Here is a 22,426-nt window from a genome sequence, read left to right as displayed (position 1 = left end):
AGGGATGGTTTTAAGTTTATACACCCCTGCTGAAATTCATCCGTGTGCAGGACCATCCGGCAGCGTGCGGGGTGGTATTTGTTTGGTAGGACCAGGAACAATGTGGACAGTACGGAGCTCAGAAAAGTAGCACCTCAAAACCACTTGGGGAACCCGCAGGTGTGAAATTGGAACCCTGACCAAGGTCACGTTTTGTGTTTTACAAAAAACCTGGGGATGTTGGTGAGCTCCGGGGAAGGGTGATAATGCCAGGACCTTGGTCTCTGGGTGGCTACAGAGGAAAGTCAGGTAGAAGCAGGCACCAGAAGCATTGTTTTCAGGGGGTTCCTGTGCTTTGGTGCCTTTGTTTAGAACAAACAAACAAAAAACCTTCTTCAGCAAGGCTCCCTTCCTTGTTGATTCAAAGATGGCTTTCCAGATCGCTTCCTTTCAGCCACTTGGTGCCGATGCAGTGGGTTGTCCTGCCTGCCCAGGCATGGGTTGAGGCTGGGGGTAGAAGCCCCAGGGCAGGTGGGAGGCGGGCTCCAGCCCCCTGGGTGTTAGGTGCTGTTGTGCAAGGGGGTCCTGCCACTTCCCTTGTTCAAGCAGTAGCTCGTTTTCTCATTTGCTTTTTAAAATCAGAATCACAATTGGTTTAATTTGCTGCTGGATTGTATTATCTCATTGCTCCTGCAGTTGTAACACAGACAAAATTCCAGTGACTTCAGTCCTGGGGGAGCAATAAAGCTGTACGCAAACGCAACTTACATTAAAAATACCAACTTTCCCTGCATTCCCTAAGACACGAGTCAGCACACACGTGCCAAACAGCGGGGGCTTCAGCCGGCCAAGTGACAATAATGCTGCAGTAATTCAGACCTCTAAGGCTGCCTTTTTCCGTGTCTTTTCTCTCCGCAGCCCTCCTGGGCCAGGTGATGATATACAGTTGGCTGCTGCCCTTGATCCTTCTGAGCAACCGCTGCCCGTTCCTGCGGCTTACGGAAATGTTGAGCCCGGGGATGCTGCTGAGCTGACTGCAGCAAGGTATTGGGAAGGGCTGCGGCTGGCGTGGTGGGAAGCTGCTCCAGCTGCTCGCTGGGGAGCTGGGGGGCGAGAGGAGGCCCGCAGAGGTCAGTGCTGGCTAAGAAACTGCTGTCACTCTTCTTGGGTGGATATGTGTCTGGCACAGGTGGTTTCTGAGGGGTTTGCAGAGTCTGTAGCAGGTGTAGCATTTGTATAATCTTTGTCAGAATTTAAATCTTCTCACTCAACCAAAACTTTCAAAAGAAGATGCTGTTTACCCTTCCCCTAGAGTGAATCACTTTGGAACAGAGGATCATACTATGTGAGGGTGCAGTACACGCCGATATTATTTTTAGGTGCTTACACACACACATATATTTTGATTGATTAGTATGCAGGGTAACTGATCCTTCAGTCATTTTCTTAATCTTTAATCCTGAGAAGTTCCTTACCAGCATGATGCTGACTATAAAGCATTCAGGTGTCTCATTTCTGTTGGACACAGGGCCTTTTGTCTGCTTTTATTTGCACTGAGGAGGGAAACTGTTGCCTTGCTGTGCTGGTGGCAGTCGGGTTACCAACATCTTTGGGCACGTACGTTTGTCTTACCTGCCAACAGCAGAGGAAGCCTCTCAGGGTGTGTTTACCCTTCGGTCATTGTGAATTCAGCGGAGTGGAAACATGCACAGTATATTTAAGCTAGCAATAAACTGGTTAGCTGAAATAGCAACAGTATGCTATCAAAGGCAGAAAGAAGCTTGTGGGGTTTGCGTAATCCACCTTAAAAGCTGGGTAACCTTGGTGTGTAGCTGCTGCTGGTCTTCCGTTGTCCCCAGGCTAGTTAGACTGCTAAGGGTGAATCTGTGAGAAACCAACTTCTTCCTACGATCCGGGTGAAGTAGGGTGATCTAGAGAAGTTTACATAGGAAGCTAATGATGTAGATTTCATCCAGTTCTTGTAAGTTTTAATTTGAATTGTTGTGCTTCTTTGTTTTTAATAAATGTAACTGGGTTAAGGGTTTGTTTTCTTAGTGGGGGTTCTATTTTTTTTCTCATTAAGTCGTTGCCTGCTGTAGTAGCAAGCTGGTTAGAAAAGAGTGAGCAGTAATTGAGTTGGAGCTGTGAGCTGCTTTCTGGGTGTGAAGGAGTAAAACAAAAACAAAATCGAAAGCCACCACCAACAAAAAATCCTACCACCAAAAGTGCTAGGAAGATTTATACATGGTCTCTTGATTACAGTCTGAATTAGAAGACTGCTGCCCTTGGGGTGCTGGTTTGCTGTTTGTAGGCAAAAAGGCACCCCAGCTGTCTATGGTAAATGTTGCCTTAGGAAACATTTATGAAGAGCAATTTTCATAGTGTCTTAATTTACTGCTTCTTGTAAACCTCATGAATTCGCCCTGTTTGCGTTCTTATCTGGATCTGAGATTGAAGGTTCATCATGTCACACCTTTTCTTTTGATCTTCATCAGTTCTGTCTTTAAAACGCTTTTACCATAAGCGTGCAAAAGTTGGTCTGGGGGTTCCTGTTATCAGGTTTGTTTGTTTTTCTCCCTCTTTTACTTTGTATCAGCTTTAGACACAAAAGCCTGCCTGTCTTCCTCGCCCTTGTCTTTCCTGCCCAGGGCGCCGCCGGCTGCCCACACCCTGTTAGCGAGGCGTGCGCCTTGTGGCAGCGTTCCCTGCTGGCGCCCCGCGATAGAAAGGCGGCAGCTCCCGCGTGTGTCCGTGCGCAGATGCAGCTGGTCGGCAGGGTGGGCTCATCTCCACGCAGCCGGACACGCTTGGGCTCCTGCCTTCCAGCAGTAACAGCCACAGCTGCCTTCGTGGTTTGTTCACATCGAACCCGAAAGCAGTGCTCCGAAAACACGGGGGGTTACGCTCACCACGAGGATCAGTGGTGGCAGGACTGCGCTTCTCTTGTCCGCGGGAAGTTTCAGTAGTTCTCGTTGCTTCATGTCACTGCCTTATCCCTCACCTTCTCTTCACCCGTGGCATGGAACACGGAGTTGCCTATGTAGGTAAGGCGATCTTTTAAAAGGCACTGCTTTTTGGCATTTTGTGTAGAAATACTGTACTGCTGCTTCACTGCGAGTGCAGAAAAATTCTCTAATGCACACACGTGTTGTCTCCATGTCAGTGCTTCCTGGTTACACCTGTGCGTTGTGCTCCTAAATTCTTCCTAGGGTTACTAGGTGCCATGTTGCTTTTGCAGTCAATATGCAATAAAATACAGTAATGCAGTGTTTTTTTTCAACATATTTAGTTATTTACTAATAAATTCCTTTTGTTTCCACTTAAGTATTTCCCCATCAAGGGTGTCATATAATGCAGATGGTGTGCCCTTCAGCCGGGAAAAACAATGGTGCATGTAAGGCAGGGGTCAGTTTGTGCTAAAAGTCTTCCATATGGCAGCGCATACTGAGAGATCAGGTTGTCCCTCCATCTGTCAGTCAAGAAACTCTATCTTTGTTGTTTCTTGAGGACGGCTGTCTGCCTCTCCTCCCCTGCTGGTAACGTATTGATCAGGGACATCGTGGCATCATCTGCTCGATACCAGACTTTATTTACTGTATCCGCAGAGTAGTGCCCTGAAAAGAATTAGGTGAAAAGTTCCCTGGCTGTTCTGCCAAGCATTTTTGTTTAGCAATGAAACCAAAAGGCCGAGTTCCCTGTGGTTTGCCAGCAGACACGTGCTAGGAGAAATTCTGGCTAGGCACATCTTCCTGCTTGCGCCGCAGGTGCGGAGCTGTGCAGCAGCACTTCTGTTCGCAGGAGGAGCGGTAGGACTGCAAGGGCAGAGGAGGCAGCGCGGCGCCCCGGCTGTAGGAGACCTCCGCTTAGCTGGGATCCGCGGTAACTCTCCTGCCTGAGATGCGGGCAGAAATCTTGCAGGTACCCGGAAAAGTGGCAGCTGCTGAGCGAGCTGGCTGCAGGGGAGGCCGCAGGGAAGAGGCAGAGCAGCCCAGCCTGGGCCCTGCCTCGTGCTGGAGGAAGCTTCTGCTCTCGCCGTTAACCTCGTGCTGAGGTCGAGGAGCTGCAGCACGGCGTTCGGTCCTCAGCAGACGGAGCTCTGGTGTGAATACAGGGCCACTGAAACCTGAGCGGGCACTGGAAAACGTCGTGTTCCCCCGCATCAGGCTGTCTCCCAGCCTGCCGTGTGGCATTAAGCTGCCAGAGAGGAACCTGTGCCAGGTGGAAGCAGCTCTGCCGTATCTGCAGGGGGGCCTTTCCCCGTCATGTAGCTCATGTCCTGGGAGCCGGTGATGCTTGGTGTGTGCCCCAGGGTTGGCAGGAGCACGCGGGGGGGCTGCGTGTGCCAAGGGTCACAAAATGGCTTTGGAGAATTACTTAAAAACAGAGGCAGGAATTGATGTGTGTTTGTTTCTTGATCACCTCCTCTCAGCAGGATAAAGACTGGCCAATGTACGGTTCGTTGTGCACCAGGAAAACTTGGCCCTTTTGCTGGTCTCCTTGCTCCAGCCATTTGAATATTGCTAGGTGGAAAAGCTCTTAGTGGCAAATCTTAGGAAGAGCTGTGGAGAAGCAGAGGTGTTAATGTAGCCAGCTGTTCCACCTGTAAACCAGCCTGAGCCATCCCAAAATTGTCATGTGGCAACACCAGCCCTGGTGTGATGGGCCAGCAGCTGCGTCCCATGGCCTCGCTGGGTGCTCCTTGGCGCTGCGGTTCTTGCAGAGCTCCAGCAGGGGGGAAAAGGGCATGAGACCATCCATGGGAAACGGGGAGCTATCTCCGGGTTTATCGCTTAGCGATGCTACAGCGCATAAAAGCAAGCCCTGTGCCCTGTAAAGTCCAAGGAGCAGAGCTCTTCTAAACACGTCTGTGTTCTGGTAGCTGGTTTTGCTTCGTGGAGAGCGTTAAGCAGTGACGTTAGCCAAAGGTTGAGAAAGTTTTCCCTTTGTGTGAAAAGGCGTAAAGGGGAAAGCTGAAGGACAGCAGCGAGCAGTGGGGTGCGAGGGGAGCAGGTGCTACCGCGAGTCATTCACTGCCGTGTTCTCGCACGCGCCTAGCACGGTGTCCACCAGTTTATGCCTGTTTGGTATCCCGCCTTGGCTGGCCCTCTGGCGAAGCGTTTGGGTTTTGTGCCTCTTTGTTTGCTCCACAAGCAGATGTTCAGCCTTCGCTTATTTTTAGCAGTTTACTTTTTGCTTTAAAATCTTACTTTCTCTAATCTCTGCCTGACCCTATATAGTCACGTCGCCTTTGTATACGTTTGATGCTATTGCTATATTAGGACAGAGATGTTTTTAGCAAAGGGAAAAGTCGTCCGTGTGGAAAAGGAAACAGCTCTTTATTTTTTGTCCCTTTATTGTTTTTTTAATGTTGACGGGACTGAGAAGTCAGGAAGCCTGTGTCAGCATCAGACCAGCGTGGACAGGGTGGGGAAGGAAGGAAGGGAGAGAGGGGTGCTTGAAGCAGAGATTATTGCCTAGTTTCTTAGAAGGAATGACTTAGGCAGCCCATATGGCACAAAGCAACTTCAGGGATGTCAGCTCTCAGAAATAGCTCTGTGATCTTAGTAAGTTAGTGGATAAACACTGGGAATAACTGTTCTGATGCTCATATGTACTGACTGAAGTTAGGGATGTGATCTGTGTCTGTCCTTGCTTGTGTACGTGTTTCTGAAGAAAGGAACGATTTGTCCCTGAACCTCACCAACTCTTACTCAGTAATGCGATTTAATCTACCTTCCACAATTATTCAAGTATAATTACTGGGGGTGAGGAGAAGACATTTTTAGAGGAATGGCTAAAATAGCCCTTACTGTTTAACTCAGGAAACCTGAAAGAAGCTTCTCGCCCACGGGCTGGTTCCACCTTCGATGTCTCCTTGTGCCTGAATCCCCAGAAGCACGAGGGGAAGCTGCTGCCTGCGGCTGCTGCCCTGAGACATCTCTGTCCCTCTGGAGCTGCCTGGGAAGGACTGGGTGCTGTGGGGGACAAGCAGGAGCAGTGCAGGGGCTCGTTGTGCACACCTGAACCCTGGCGTTTTGTCCTTGGGGCTTGGTCTTTCTGTCATCACCTGAAGAAAATTGGTTTGCTTTAGGAAGGCTGACCTGTCCAGAGCTACCTACTTAAATAGCCACACAGTTGTTAGCACATTTCCTTAAAAGCTGAAGTTCCTGCTCAGAATTGCTTGAGGTCTTTCTGGTTAGGCTGGGTAGGGACCCGTGGACCCCATTTCAGAGACGTTTTATCCGAGAAGCATTCTCTTTGGAGAAGAATATAACTGTGTGTGATGGCTTTTTCCTTCAGCAAACAGCTGCTCGGCAGGTTGCCCCTTGCTCCAGGTGGAAGAGGTATGGAAAGGGCCCTCCTTTAGCTCCTTTTGAAGTTGCTCTGTTCTGAATCACACGTCCTTAGTGGGAGGGAGCTGTAAAAGGCTGAGATCGTGGTGTGGGAGGAGGACACCAGGCCTCAGGTCCCACTGCAGGCTGACTTAGAGTGGACCAAATGTGGTTGCAAAGGGTGGGGAAGGACCCCGTACGTAGCTTTATGGCCCCCTGGGCAGAGGTTTGTTCAGATCTCCGGGGGCAGGAGGGAATCAGACCCACCATTCACTTTCTCTCACATTATTTTAGGAAAGAGACTGACGACACTGGAACTTAGTATCCAAAGTGCAAAAACAATGTATTTTGGTATGTGCAGGCAACTGTTAATATAGACATAGTTAAGTGTAACGGTTAGGCTGCAGTAGCCAGTGCTGATCTGGTTTTGTCAGCCTACAACAAACTAGACTGATTTGGGACATCTTGATGGATTTTTGAGAGGCAGTCATGGGTCACATACTTTATTTTCTGTCGTTAGTGTAAGGAGCGTAGCCGAGAGCAGGGTTAGCGGTGTGCTTAGTGAGGGAAAACAAAATGAGGTCTTTGTGGGGTGATCTTTTGGAGAGGCAGGTGATTACCTTCTCAAAGAGAAAGCAGACTTGGGACAGGAGTGTTGTTTGTGCCGCTGTCACATCTTTCCATCTCATGTGGGCTTTGCTTAAGCAAACAGTTTATGGGTGCGTGCCAGGGGCTGGGCAGGCGGCTGCTCGCCCTGCACCCCGTTTTCTGGCTGTGTCAGGTTGTCACTCCTGTCAGGGCTCCTTTTCTGTGGGGACAGGGAAAGGGCACTCCCCGTCGCTTGCTGTAAGGCAAGCCGCTCTGCAGTGTGTCGTTGTGTGCCCTGGGGACCGCTGTGGGACCCTCGGGCCTCTGAGGCCGGGCCTTGCAGGGCTTTGAGCAGGGGGACGTGGAGGAGGTAGCACGTAGAGGCCTGTAACCTGAACAGTCACGCCGTGACTTCAGGGGTTGTTGTGCTTTTAGCACCACGGCATACCGAGGGCGTTTAACTTAAGACTTTTTGAGTCTTGGATTTTAGCTTTTCTAAAAGGCAAGTCATTGAACGGAGTGTTTGACATGTTTGCTGAGGAGAAGGGGCCGTGTGAGAACTGCACAGTAGTCACTAGGGACTCACTGACTGACTTCATGCACAGAAAGCAGAGAGGACTCTTGAATTCCTCTGGCAGTTAATGCTGTGGTCTGTAAGAGCTGTCAAAACTTCTCATTAATACTGTTGGTTTTGTGGTCAGCTGAGCATTTAAATAGGTTTTGTAGGAAGAAGCAATTTGTGGGAGATGGGGGAAAGAACAAGGGAGGGGACAACATGCTCCTTACAGAAGTTCATCTAGCTGAAGCTCATCTTTTCAGAAGACTTCACTGAAGCTCCATGGGCACTTCTCAAGTTTTTCACCTTATGAATTTTCGTGATTATTTTACAGCACTTCCAAGCCTGATAGCTGCGACGAAGCTGATAAGCTCGTTTCTGGGGATGTACCTTCGGCTGTAGCCCCTGGTGAGGGTGTAGAGCTGCCTCCTCAAGAAAGTGAAGGCTTCGCGGAGGAAATAAAGAGGTACTGCACAATGTTATTTCATATGCTAAAATACATTTCCATGTATATACATCCAGTTTAAGAAAATAATGGGTGTTTTGTGTAAACTGTGTGAACATTGTTGCTAGATTTTGAAACCAAATGCTGGACTATGAAGACCTCCTTGCTCCAGTACATTTACTCCGAAAGACCAGAAGAGGGAGCTGAGACTACACTACTTAATAGTACACTGATCTTCCCTGTACTTTTTAAACTATTCATTTTTTTCAAATATTTCCCTTTTTTTCCCTCAAGAGGACTGTTCTGCTCATTCCCTTTCAGATGCTGCCAGTGTTTTCCCCACACTAGTCATTTGCACTGTAGTTGTCAGCAATGAAGGAAGAAGTTCAGCTTGTATTCGCTCTTTCTGAAGAACTGTTCAGTTATCTTCGTTTCAAAGCTGATGTTCCTCTCCTTCAGATTTGCACCGACTGGTGTTTGATAAATGGCCTCGGGGACTTTTGCTGGAAGCCCCCCAGGCTGCTCCTCCCCGCTCAGATACAGGCAAGATGAGACATGTGCTTGGATATTCATGTCAAAGCTTCAGGTGACGCCTGTCTTGTGGGTGATTAACCAGTGTGCCGTTGTGGTTTGGCAATAAAGGCATGCCCTTATTGTGACATCTATTAATGGAAAAGGTCACAGCACAGCTGAGAATATTAAATGGGCACTCCCTGGAGAGTATCCTTCTCCACCCAACAAATACAGGTTGCCAGCTTGTGACAAGTACAATACAAGACAGGAGACGGCACGGGAAATGCAGCTATTCTACATATCTCTGTTCAGAAACGTCAAAAGATGCCACTGCCAGCAGGAGGGTACTCTGAATCATGAATGGGAACGTACACAATAGACATGTTTTGCTGTGGAACAAAGAATTAATAGCTATCAGCCAATGCTAATCAGAACCCATCCACAGTATAAAACCTAGGAAACATGTTGGTTATTACGTTTTTATACGCTACTGAAAATTTTGATCAGAAAATGGTGTCTTGATCTTTAGTGTAAGTTACATGGTTGCTGTGACATAGGTTAGGTTGAGTCTTCTGTGTCATGCTCCTCTGTGGTACTTTACTGTACCCAGGTCTTCTTAACCGGTGTAAGGCTGGTGGGGAAAAGAAGTGCTTGAAGGTCTTGAAGGTCTGTTTGGAGCTGATCTGCAAGTTCTGTGACCTAGAGAGGGTTTTCTGGATGAAGGATACACTGGTTGTGCTCTAAAAGCTGGGTGAAGTGGTAAGGTGAGGTTGTAAGTTAGAAAATGCTCACCACAGGGTGTTGGCTCCTTCCGGAGAAGCTTCCAGAATTGTTTGAACTTTAGGGATACCCTGGCCTGAATGTCACATTCTGCGAGTGCTTTGGTGTGGTCGCAGGTGACTACCGCTTATGAATCCAGAGGTTTATTGAAATGGAAACCACCAAACCACAGGGTAATTCTTTTTTTGCCTTTTCATCAGAATTCGGCATAAGACAGAGAGGAGGAATAATTTGAGCACTGTGTAGATGGGCAGAGCTGTCTGCTCACGTATTTAAATTGGCTTGTGCCTCTGAAGTTTCTGTTTGGTTTCAGCAGTGACGTAGTGTGTTTTACAATGTAAATATGTGTGCAGAAGAATCTCTGGGATGGGGTAAACAATTAAGTAATATTAGTAGAATTGCTTAATGCAGAGTCAAAATCCAGTGCAGGATGTCAGTAACCCAAACGTACCCTGGCATGCATCCTCATTATGCCCTGAGAACAGCACGCTGATCACCCACAGCGTTCTCTAAAGCTGAAATCACCTCTGCGCTTTTTGTAATGTGAACACAGATTTTTCTGAGATCTTAATGGAAATTAAGATGCCTGCAGAATTAGAGATGTCTGTGGGATGAAAGATAGTTCTTCCATCCTCCAGAAACGCAAATGTATTTCTGTCCAGATAGCTCTTTACTGTGATAATCAGCCCCTTGTGTAAATACCTCTTGGACTGTCTTACAGTTTTCTGTGATTCATGTGTATCAAGTCAACTCAAATCAGCCATGGAAAATAACAGCGTTCGAGTCAGGTTATGTTTCACTTTGTCACATTTATGGCAACTGCCTGGACAGCGAGGTGCTAAACCTCGGCAAGTACTTCGCCACTGCACAATTTTCTGCAGAATGGATCCTTGAGGCATTTCCGTCTCCTCAGTGATCATGGCAATCACGTTATTAACTGTATCACAGACACTTTGTAATTTGGGAGAGGTGCTGAAATATTGCTCGTAAGTGTAACTTGTCATTTAAGGAACCACTTCTGATAGAGCCGGAAAGGCTCTGAAGAGCCAATCCATCCCTCTGATGGCCCTGTGAGGGGGAGAGACGGGTGTGTAGTCATTCTGGAGAGCAAAAAGCAAATACCGTCTTTGTGCGTGTCCTCATCCAGAGCCTGACTACATGCTTTAAATCTACGCCTGAGATGTTAAATGAGGCTGGTGTGATTGAGAGGTGGAGCCTCCTTGTCAGGTACATAGCTTTTGAAAGAAAATTGACACTAAAATAGATTGCAATTAGATAATTTTGCGAGAAGCTGGGTGGATAGCGAGCTTCTGCTGATCTCTGAATCTCCACAGTTAAATGCGCATCTGTCTTAGCCAATGTTCCCGAAATGAGCGTGGAACCAACTGGAAGCACAGCAACAAATCTTTCTATCCACAAGCAAAAAGTCTTCATGGGAAGCTCAGCTTTCTGTGCTGTCGGTTTCTAAAAGATGTTTTCATAATACTTGCCCAGGAGGAAGCAAAGCTGAATTATTGGTGTCACATGCAGAAACAGGATGAGCTTTTTGACTCCTGGGTTGTATTTGCTTGGTCATGTGTTGAAAGTAAGTTATCTCCTTTTGCCCACTTTCGGAGAGGCTTGCTGTAAAAATGAGTAAATAAAAATGAGTGTATTGCTATCATTTATGACCCATACTGAGAATGCCAGACCATGGGTGGCTTTAATGATGTAATTGAAACCTGAAGGGGTTAAAAGGGATTCAAAAACACATTTTTTTCCTTGAGTTCATTTAACCCTTTTGAAAGGGATGAGTCAATCCATTAAGTTTACAAGTCCACTGAGCAACTAAGAGATGAGAAGTACAAGTGAGGGATACAAATGCAACGTCAATGCTGTCTTATTTCTCAAATATGTTTTTTTCTTTTTCCTTTCTTTTATTTTCTTTTTTTTCGATGCTTTTTGTTTTGGACGGGGTGGGGTTTTCATTTGGTTTAAGTGTTTTATGTGAGCTGGATTGTAGCAAACCTCTAATGTGTATCTGGACTCTGGAGCGCAAATGAAGTGATTATTTTAGTAACACAGTGAACACATTGAAATAAAGTCACTTAGGTCTTGGAAACTAAAACCCAGGGATTTTTCTTGAGGCTTGGTGGCTGGTATCCTGAAAATCGTTCACCTTCTGAAGCACAACATAAAAAATCAATACCTTCCATGTTACCAGCCAGCCTGCAACGAACGGCCGAGAACGAGCCACTGCCCATTCATTCATTTCCTCCATTCCAGGCGTTTTAATGAGATTGTGGCTCCTGGTCCTTGGCCTGCAGGGGCTGAGGGATGGGGGCTGAAGGACGTGTTCGGCTCTGCGCAGCCCCAGGCAGGAGGATGCTTTGTGCCGCTCAGCGTAGATCCCGTCAGCCTATTACTGAGTAATAGCGTCAAATCCTAGGTTGCTCGTTCTGTTTCAAAAGCCTTGTGGAGTAAGTGCATTTTCTTGTAGCTGATGGTGTGGCGGGGTCCCCAGACAAGGCACAGCATCCTGCAGGCTTTTTTGGGTGACCCCATGCCTGTGTGTGGTGGGCAGGTGCCCGGAGACCCCGCGGTGTCTGCTGGCAGAGGACAGCTTCCATAAGCCAGCAACGATTCAACCACCAGTTTCCGGTAATTGCGATCTTAAAGGCAGGTCGTGGTGCGTTAACGGGCGATTGACGGAAATGTGAAATTTCACCAAATTCCTACCCGTATCTTTGTTTCCAGTTTGTGCTCTCTGGGGTGCGCCCCGCATGCTGATGCTCAGAGAGAGCCATCGCAGGTTGGTGTTGGAAAGCTGCTGCCTGCATGTGGCCGAGGACAAAAGGGTGGTGGCAGCCCTCTGTTGGCTCTGTACGTTACAGGTTCCCTCAGGCAATATGAGGTAACTTCCTTGCTGCTAAAACAGGTTCAGCAGCATGAAAATGAATATGTCGTTGCAGTAATCCGTCCAGGAGGAGTTTTAGAATGGCGTTTATCATCTTGCTGTACAGGTTCTCGCATCTTGGCCGTGCGGGTTCAGGCCCGAGATCGTACGTCTGGCCTGGTGCTGCCGGGAGGGCGGAGGACTCGCAGGGGATCGTCCTCCTCTCGTCCTACAGCAGGCAACGCGTGGGCCAAAGCTGCCGAGGCAGGTGCGGTGTGCATTTCTCAATAGTGGCGGGTCTGAACAGGGCCTGTGCCGGAGCAGGAGCTCGACCCCTACCCCTAGGGATGCTTCAAGGCTTTGGCAGAAGCACAGATGCAAGAAAAGACCCCGCAGGCTGTGCTGGTAGTTCTGCAGCCCCGCTTTGGGGCAGTGTGAGCAGAGCTCTGGGGCAGTGTGAGCAGAGCTTTGGGCCTTTGGCTCGCAGAGAGGTCTGCGGAGGGCAGCCAGCAGCAGAGCAAGCTCCCTCCTGTGGTGCGGTTACGCTTGCGGTCCCGGTCTGAAGACTGGGCCAGAAATCTGGAAATCAGAGGTTTGACGTTTGGTCGGTGACCCGGTGGGTTCACGCAGCAGGAACGTGGTACAAGTGGAACCCGAAGGTTCGGTGTCTGTGCCTCAGCAGGAGCGGAAGGCACAGGAGGAAACGAGAAGCCAAAGGCTGGGCAAAATCAGGCTGGGCAAAGAGATTTCCGTGGTGTTTGGCTGTCCAAGAGCCGTAACAGAGGGTCTTTGTAGATGTGCCTGATGGAAAGCCCTCCTTGTTCCCTGGGTGACATCTCTACGCTGCTGCCACGGAGGCTTCCACGCTCTCCAGAACCAAATCCCCCTGTTAGCACAGCTTAATTTCATAAAACGCTTCCGTGCGTGGCATCTTGTGCTGCGTTCGGTTCTCACATTAGGTTTTCACATTACCGCCAGAATTCACCGCCGGCCCCTGGAAGACTGCAGGGCTGGTGGCATCCTGAACAGGGGCATTTAGGGGCCTCCTTTGTTTTCTGTGCGCTGGGTTTCCCATGCAGGAAATTTCAATAACTAAGCAGCCATCGTGGTTAGTCGTAACTCTCAATGCCACCGATCTCACTCGCGATTTAGATGAAGCGGTGCCCTTAGCAACTGACCGGTGATCGGTAGCGTGTGTGTGTGTGTCTGGGGGTGTTTCCTCGCTTTTTTTATTTTTATTTTTTGAAATACATTCCTGTGTTTGTTTCCCATGAGCTGCAGCGTCTGTTCTGAGTGCATTGTCACCGGTCACCCAATGTCCCTTTGGCTTGTCAGAGGGAAATACTCCGTCAGTGTGCTCAGGCTTAAAATTCTGTGATACTCTGGGGTTTTCGTAAACTACCAACGTGTCGGTGCAAACAGAGCACTGGCGTTAACCTGGAGAAGCGGTGGAGCAGACAATGTGCTTCTCAAAGCATTTTAACGTGCTTTGATTAACGTTTTACTGTAGTTTTTTTTTTTTCCAGTGAACCTAAACGGGATACGTTTGCTGCGTATTTCAGGTAGCTTTTCCTGGTTGTTCTCTCAGCTGTAGCGCAAAGTTGCTCCAAGAAACTAAGGGGAAGACAGAGAGGTTTGCTTGCCTCTGGCTCCCCGATAGCAGCAAGGGTTAATGCTCCTCGTGGACAGTTGGCACGGCTCTCCGGGATGTGGCGTTTGCTTAGGCTCTCGGTTTGGGATGTCGTTTATTGAAATAACAAAGGCTTTTAATTTCAAGTGGCGTTCTATTCACTTGCAATACGGTGGCTATTCCCTACAGCAGCGAAGAATGTGAACTATATCTGTGGGGAGAAAGAGACTGAAGGGGTCCAGGCTGCTTTCTGGGCCGAGGTGCCACACTGAAGGGCTTGGTGGCACTTGGTGACAGCACCGGCGTTAGGGGCGGTGCGGGCAGCGAGCTGGGCGGCGGAACGACCTGGCTGGAGAAGTCCATGCAAGGTCAGTGTGGTCTTGCAGAGCTTCCTGCTGGCACACCTGCAGGCGTATCGTCGTAGGGATAAACCTGGAAAGCGAAGAGCCAAAGCGAAGGGTGGCAAACCTGTGGCATTCACCCAACAGCCTCAGCAGCTCGTTGCCTGAGGAAGCCTTCAAGTGACCGCCCTCGAGGCAGTGGGAGTTACCAGGCAGATGGCCGCTTGGTCCCTAGAGAGGGAGAGAGGACTAAGGAGCAAAATCTGGCTACAGGAGTGAAAGACTAGAAGAATAAACCAAAAAGAGGAAATCCTGGCTGTCACAGGACTGAAAAAATGCAAGGTGAGTAGAGAAGCCTAGGAAAACGTGCCATGGATTTTTGTGCAGCCTCTAATGACGAATGCTTGAATCCTTTAAAAGCCTGTAAAAGTGTTTGCTCTGTCACCTCGTGAAAGACAAACCGCAAACCTCGAGTGCCCACATGGCTGGAAACAGCCAGCTTCACCTCCTCTGTAGCACGAGGAGCAGCACCGGTCCTCAGAGGCCTTTTTTTCTGGGAAGGGCTCAGCAGACGCAGCCTGGGCTCGGGCAGCCTGGCAGCAGCAGCCTCCGAGGGCTTTGGAGAGCAGGAGCCCCCAGCCCCGGGGTGTCCTGAAGGGGCTGCCACTGCTGGGCCTCGAAAGGTGTCGGGGCTTTTATGTGCTGATGTGTTCTCCAGGGTGCAGCCGGCCTCCCCCAGGCACTGCTTTGCCTTGCAACTGTGCCCGTACAGAACAGCGTTGGGTTTTTGAGCAGCTTGGTCTTTGTTAGTAAAGATGATGTTTCTTATCAGGCTGGTGTTGGGGATGCCCCACTCATGAAGGCTTTGATACCAGGGAGCCTATAATAAGGGAATCCTTGGGATAAAACCTTCTTCCCAGGCTGCATTTAAGGCTTTGGGATCTGAAGGTAATACGATCAAAATCTCAATTTTTATTTTTAGCATCCTGTTTAAAAAAAAATCTATCCTTTGTTACCATTTTTATGTTAACAAAGGATACGTTAACCCCTTTTATTTTTTTAAATAGACAGTGCTGTTCCTCAGAGCTTCGGCAGCAGCCTTCAGGATCTCAGAGAAGCTCATTTTTGTTACTGGGATGTTTGATTTTGCTCCGTTCTGTGCTGTTTGCTTTACGTGGTGCTCGCTCCTGCACAGTGCCTCAATAACGCATTGCAATTAGGAGGAACGGTTTGATATTCACCCACCCCTTCCCAAGGGGGATAAATGTGGGAGGCAGGGCTTTCTTTCAGAGGGCTCTTTGATGTTCGTGTGTGTGTGTGCATGCGGGGCCATGTTTATAGCTAGCCTAAGAGCCTCGCAAGGCATGCGGAGAAACCAAGACCGAGACAGAACATAAATTGTAGCTGATCATAAATCTTATCGCAGTCCTGTCCAGCACGGGTTTTTGGTGGAAGCCAAAAATTTTCAAATTGGGTGCTGGTGACCCGAGTCTGAATTTCTATATAAACACGAAATGTAGCGAGACCAAATATTTGGGAGTCGGTGCGTCATTTTCAACAACTAACCAGTAGGCATCGAGGCTCAGTAAAACATCCATTTGGTACAGGCCGAAATGGATGAAACGAGCACAAAGAGGAAATGAGAATTATTGAAGGATGGTTCTGGATGCTTCAATACCCATTTTTCAGCACTGGGATCACGGTAAGTGGTTATGGGGCCGTTGTGTAGAACAACACCGGACTGAGATGCTGGGGGCATCCTTAACTCCTCTGAAGCCACAGTGATGCTTTGGGTTGGCTGGGTTTTGAGCCCCGGCTGTTTTTTTCAGGTCCCAGGCAAGTTCTTGCAAAATGTGCTCCCAGTATCAGCACAGTTCTGATATTTTTAAAAGCCAGCGCTAAATTTAGTACTGACTTGGCACTTGTGTTGGCAGGCCCAGGGGATGGATTGGGGCCAGGCAGGAGAGGGAGAGCTCCCCTCTCGTCGGGGCTGCTGCTCTGCGGACGTGTTGGTGCTGTGGCTGTGCTGTGCCCGCCTGCACGGCTGACTGCCCCTCTCCGAAGCGTGCCCAGCAAAAGGAGTGCCGGGATGCTCCCAGCGTCTCGGGTAGAGTACCGCAACGCGTGGTTTAGGTGGATGTAGCAACAAGCGACAGGACGGATCCTCTCCAAACCTCAGCCCAGCGCTGGTCCCCTGGCAGCTCCGTCGTGTTACAGACCTCACGGCTGGATCAGAAGGAAAGCCACAGTCTGGCTTTTTGTGTCTCGTTGGCCGAGGACTGCAGCCTGACTTGTTGCGCTCACAGCCCGGAGCCAACAGGCGCTGCCGAGTCCAAGGCTCAGCTACAGCACGTCTGTATTTTGGGAAGACCATTCCGGTCTGAAGTTTTAAACTGAGAAAATGTGTTCCCACCTCAGTAGTTAACTGAACTCACTGTTAGGAATTTTCATGCAAACGTTGATTTAATTTTTTTTTTAATTTTAGTTTCTCTCATTGGATCTCGTTATTTAATCTACTGGATCAGAGCTGCCATTGCTTTTAAGCGTGTGACATCTCCTCGTGCAGGTGCCTGTGGTGTAAGGAGTGGGCTGTGCCCTGCCTTTTGAAGCTGAAATGTTTTCCCAAGGCTCCAAGTAGCGCTCCTTTGGGCAGTCAGTGGACCGCCGACCCTGGAGCTGACAGTGCCGCCACCAAGGTCTCGCTGCTGTTGAAGCCCGTGTTCTTGTTTCACCGGTCCTCCCGCTCGCATTGCTGCAGTCGATGGTGATTTTTGAAAGAGAAGAGTTAAATCCTGGCCCCTTTGTAAGCAGGAGTGGCCCAGAGCAGCCTCAGAATTACATCCAACCCAGGCCTCTTTGTGCGGGGGCTTTGTTTGTGTAATAGGTGTACACTTGAAACAGTCAACATAGGCATTTTAAATGTACTCTTCACACTTGTTAAAAAGATGCCACAATATTCCCATTTCCCCCCTGCAGGACAAACAGTGCCTCTGTTCTCCCTCTTGGCTTCCTGCGAGCTGCTGGGGCTTTACTTTCTCAATGTGGTGGTTGCTTTTCGAAGGAAAGGCTTTCTTTTTTTTTTTTATTTCTCATTGTCTTCCTTTACTCTGTAATAAATAAAATCCAACAGGGAGCTCTTACGGCATCCGGGAGACCAGCTGTCTGTAGTTCAGCGTAGCCACCCCGTGCAAAACCGCGCGGTAACCTCAGCCTCATCGGGTCCCCAAATGCAGCCCTGTGGTTGTAGGCTGCGGGCTGGTGCCGCTTCCTGCACTCGATTGCTCTCCCGCAGTTATTAACCATTGCCAAGCTGCTGCCAGAGGACACGCGGTTTCTTTTCCTACCCTTTCTTTGAGCTCTCTATTTTATTTGCTTGGGACGAGCTTCCTGACGGCCGGATTTTGGGGTGGCACCGAAGTGGAAGCCAGAAATGCCAGAGCTCGGTCCCGGAGCAGGGCGGGGAGGCTGCCTCCTTCCCTGGGGAGCTGAGGGGTGAGCACGAAACGCTGGATGTGAGGGTTGGGCTTCGCTCGAAATGAAACGACTTCCAAGCTGTAACTGGCTGGGAAGCGTGTGGCTAAACCAAGCGCGGGCTCACCAGCTTTTCCTGCGTTTATTCTGATGCTATTTGTAAAACCATTTGGGTTTAGGTAGTCTCTGGAAATGAGCTATGTGCCTTGTGTTCACCAAGCAGCTTTTTGCTGCTTCTCACAACAGCAGTTTAGGGCGGGTGCACCCTGTGACAGAGAGCCCTGCACACACACACGGCAGCCCGGTTTTTGCGAGGGAAGCAAACCCTGCTGGATTGCCCTTTTTGCAAGCAGGGAAAAAAATACAGCAGCTACTGAAGGCGTGAGCCTAGCGAGGCCTCCACTGAAACACGACAGAAATGCTGCAGTAGGTGCTTGACAGTAGGTTTTAATATCTCTGATAAATACATCTGAGCCTGCTGACCTCGGTGCCCCGTCACGGATCCAGAATTGTCACACAGCTTCGGGCCACGCGTGTCCCCGGGGCTTAATTCCCAGTAGATGGTGACGTGGCTGGCTTTTCTTGCTCCCTGAGGGACGTGAGACATGATGTTTGTGCCGAGCGCCTCGGTGCTGGACGAGGGACGGTGCCCAGCCGTCTCAGCGTGTTGCCCGCGTGAATCCCGGCACCCCGCGGCAGCAGGACAAGCTGATCCACAGGGCTTGGCACGTGGGCTGCTCCAGCTCATGCTTCTCAGGCTCAGAGACCCTCGTGGCTGATCCATGGGTGTCGGATTCTGGGCATCCCCACGGTTCTCCACCTCCCGCTCCCCCGAGGGGCTCCGCGCCCGCAGGAGCCAAACAAACGGTTAAGTGCCCCGATCTCCTCGGATGGAGCGGCGCGGGTGGGGAAGGCTCCCACATTGCCTTGTTTACCTTGGCTGCTCATGATATTCTCCCTACGTCCCTCATGGACGGTTCCATTTCTGCGAGAGGGATGAGCTCGTTCGCTTCAATGAAAAAAGCGGCCGCTCCGCTTACTAACCCTCTCTGCGACCGTCCCGATATGTCGAGCTCGCCTCTTATCGAAGGGAAATGTACGCGCAGCATCCCGGGCACACGTGCATTTGCATTTCAAATCAGCTGAGTCAACACAATGTAATGGTCCTGCCTGGAGGTCCTCAGGGAGCCACAGTAGCTGACAATGTGTGCTTAAAGGGAGGGTCTGCTTTTCTTCTTCTGTTTTTTTTTTTTTTTTTTTAATTTTTTTTTTTTTTTGAAGGCGGTTTCAGTAGCCAGCAGTCCTGGGCTGGAGGCGCTTGCACCATAGCCGCGTGGACCGCTGATGTTTAGCAGATGATTAGCCTGTCACAGTGGCCGGGATTTCATTTTATTTCCTAAACAGCGCTCATCTGGACGGAAAAAAAATAGAAATAACTGGCAACAGTTCAGAGAAGGGAGGCTGCTGCTGAAGCGCTCCTGCTTGTGCTGCCACTGATGCAAGCAGCTGTTCCCATCTGCACTGCAGCACTGCAGCCTCTGCACAGCCGGAGCTCTCGGGGCTTCTCGCTGGAGGGACTGCCGAGGGAGCCGGCCTTGCTCGCATCCAGCCTCAACCCCAGGGCGCGCCGAGGATGGGAGGCTCGCAGTCGCTGCAGCAGGCGCAGACAGGTAGCCTGATCCGGGAGCCGTCAGAGGCGATGTAAGTCCGCGTTCCCTTCGCTCTCCTTTCCTCCGTGCCGCCGGGCCCGCGGCCGGCCGGCGCTCACCCCGCGCGGTGCGCTAAGGAAGCTGACTTTGTGGCCGCGGCCTTTGTTTAATGCTAATTGCGTTCGGCTGGGGGCATCGCCGGGGTTTTGCTGAGCGTGGCGAGGTGCATTTTGTAACGCCTGCCTCGTCCGAAGGCACCTCGCTCGGACCGGCCGCCTCGGTTCAGTCGTGTCGAGCGGTGGCTGTGCACCATATGGTTTGTCTTTTCATGTGTTGGGTGCGTAGGCGATCAAACACAATGACCGTTTACAGTGAACAAAAACCCACCCCTTCCCCCCCCCAAACCCACCGGCGCTGTGTTTTCTGTTTAAAATGCGCAGCATGGAGCTGCATTTCTGTTTTCTCAGAGATTCCCTCTGCTTTTCTCTGTACAGATGCTGCTGTTTTTCAGGTCACATCACCCTTGTCAGCATCAGCCCTGTCTTGGCGTTACAGCCTCTGATGAATCATGAGAGCAAGGTGTCCGTAGATCTCTCCTCGCTGAAGGCCAGCTAGGAAAGAGATTCATTCGGGGCTTGGAGGGGAGGGAAAAGCGAGCAATCATCGGTTATTGAGAACAAGTTACCGCTTTTTCACATGGCTACAGCATGTATGGAGGTGCACAAATATGTATGTGCATGCAGAAACAGCAGCCTCATTTCCCCTTTTAGAAATAGGATTTGGGCATTTATTGGTTGAGGTTTTATCGGTTCACGTAGTCGACAGTCTCTTCTCCCTGACCTCCACCCCAAAGCAGCCAGCTGGCATGCCGGACTTTACCTCTGAACAGGTTTCAGAAGAATTGCTTTGTCCCTTGCTGGCCTTTCAGTCGCAGGGATCACGTTTATCCAACATGTCTGAACACGGAGTTAATTTCTGATCATCTATTTCAGTAAGTTTCAGTTATATCCACTGGAGCTAACATATAAACCAGCCCCTTGTAGGTCTTAAAAACATAACGTAACGTCTGCTTATAAGTGTGATAAGATTGGAGGCATCGTTTGTTTGTTTGAGATAAGTGCTTCAGAGTCGAGGGGGAATGATGGAGCAGTAACCGATAGTTCTGCCTCTGATAGGCCTTACGAGTAGGTTTGTGCTCCCTGCTGTCATATCCCAGTATACCAGCAGATAGCTTTGCTTGATACTGGCTTGTTGGATCTGGAAGATGCAGGCCTAGCGGCATTTGTGCATCCTTTGTTCCCCCGACGTGCAGCTTCACCAATTAAGCTTTTTTTTCTACGTAGTTCCCTTGTACACAGCACTACCGTGGCTACGTACAGCTTCTGTTTAATGGCACACTGGCATGAACTGATGCCTCCTTGTCTTTAAAGTACGGAAAATTGCATTTTTGTCTGCGCTAACTGGGTATGTTTTTAACGGTGATCCAAGCACTGGGCAATAAAAGCAACGCAGATGAAGCAGTGGTCGGTGTGTTTTCCCTACGATTTTCACAGCCTTTTAAGAATTCATCCTGTTGAAGAAGCTATCGACCAGGCGTGTGGAGTTTTTATTATGGAACTTGAGTAAATGACATTGTCACCTCCCTTGATGACTCACATTTCAATATACCTCATCTTCTGCGGTTAGGTATTGCTGTGGGCTTTGAATGTGATCTTTTTAGGCCCCGTGTAACCGGCAGATACACTTTTAGCACAGACGTCATTCAGTAACTGTTGATATTCTCAGGAAGAGTTGGTGAAAGATATTACTCATCTTAAATAAATACTGACAGTCCTCAAATAAATACTCGCGTCCTCTCTTCGTTCCAACTAGACACTCTTTAAGGTAAGGCAAGCCTAAAATAAAGATGTTTCTTTATCCTTGAGAAAGTGCAGGCCTGGTTTCCCAAAATAAGAATCTCTTCATAGGATGCCGTGGCAATCTGCTCTGAGGTCTTGACTTGATACTCTGAGAACTGTAGCTTTACCAAGGCTTTTTAATGAGGTTTCACTTAACTTGCTTTGCACACCCAAGCAAATTCCTTAATGGCAGGGAGAGTTCAGAGGCGAAAACACGTGGCCGAGTCCCTGGCAGGTTGGGTAGGGGCCTGTGGGGCTGCAGCATCCCGCAGGGGTCATTTCGGCGATGGGCAGAGGCTGCCTGCCTAACGGGACAGCTTGATAACGAAGGAGGTAGGTTTAAACCAAAGGCAAGACCGAGCTGGCTTGGCTGCCCTCGGTTCATTAGGTGAAAGGGGTGTAAATCAGCAATCATTGCTGGAATGGGTTTAGCACCCAAAATTCGTTAGCACCAAAACAGTACAGAGACAATTTCCTTCAGGAGCTGCAGTTTTAGGAGTTCCTCCAGTGTCCTACAACAGGCCTTTTCACTCAATATTAGTAAAAGTCCTGGAAACCGATGGTAGAATTTGTGCAGAGAAGGGATCCAGGTTAAGGTTTTAGAGTGTGTCCACGATTAAACATAAAAATAATTGTAATATAAACCGTGTAAGTGCTGACAGCCCTGGGTGCTCTGCTGTGCGTTGTGGATGGTTGGCAGCTCAGTCACTGGCAGTAGACAATTATCCTTTTAGTTTAAAAAAAGGAAAAAAAAAAGTCAAATTTGAATGACAAAAAAGGGAAAGCCCAAGGGAAGCCGGGGCCAATAAAAGTTACCTGCAGATGAAAGTGGCGTGGTTCAGACCTCGCTGTTGACATGATAGGCGCTGTCACGTGCCTTGCAAATCGCAGTAGGCGCCCTGCTGGCCGTGGATTGAGCTAAATGGAGCTCGGGTTTCAATCGGTAGTAGCTGAAGTGAAGGAGTTGGCAGCGTGATGATGTTTCCGTGCCTGGGGTCACTCAGGTGCACGCACCCTCACCTCGGGTGCCCTGCGAGCGGCTCCTTGGTGCCGCTCGCGCTGTGCCGAGACGCGCGGCGTGTCCTGCTGGGGCCGGGGGCAGCCTTCAGCTCGGCACCCGCTGCCGCCTGCACGTCCCCGCTTCCCTTTTTAACTGCAGTACAGCTCTGTCTCTAGGTAACGCTCTGTAAGCATTGGAAAGCTGGAAGTCTCGGTAGGTGTTTAAATGTTGGTGGCTCGGAGCTAGCTCTCACCCCGGTTTATTTTTCCTCTGCCGGAGAGGCTCCTTTCCCCGGGCACGAGGCGCACCTTGCCTTTGTGGAGCATCACAGCTGCTGTCCTTGCAGCACCTGGACGGGACTGACATTCA

At 49.6% G+C, this 22,426-nt stretch overlaps 1 protein-coding gene across 2 annotated transcripts in view; it reads left to right on the top strand.

Annotated features, from left to right (window-relative positions):
• The window catches only part of TACC2 (transforming acidic coiled-coil containing protein 2), a 79,985-nt gene that overhangs the window by 4,299 nt on the left and 53,260 nt on the right, over positions 1–22,426 (top strand). The window contains exons 2-3 of one of the 2 annotated variants that reach the window (XM_035547826.2): positions 898–1,023; positions 7,790–7,921. The gene's annotated coding sequence lies outside the window, so the exon portion shown is untranslated. The remainder of the gene's footprint in view (positions 1–897; positions 1,024–7,789; positions 7,922–22,426) is intronic. The other variant, XM_035547827.2, reaches the window with a different exon arrangement.

This window comes from Cygnus atratus, chromosome 7 (assembly GCF_013377495.2).
Source record: "Cygnus atratus isolate AKBS03 ecotype Queensland, Australia chromosome 7, CAtr_DNAZoo_HiC_assembly, whole genome shotgun sequence".
Lineage (NCBI taxonomy): Eukaryota > Metazoa > Chordata > Aves > Anseriformes > Anatidae > Cygnus > Cygnus atratus.
This window is presented reverse-complemented; position numbering and strand designations above follow the sequence as displayed.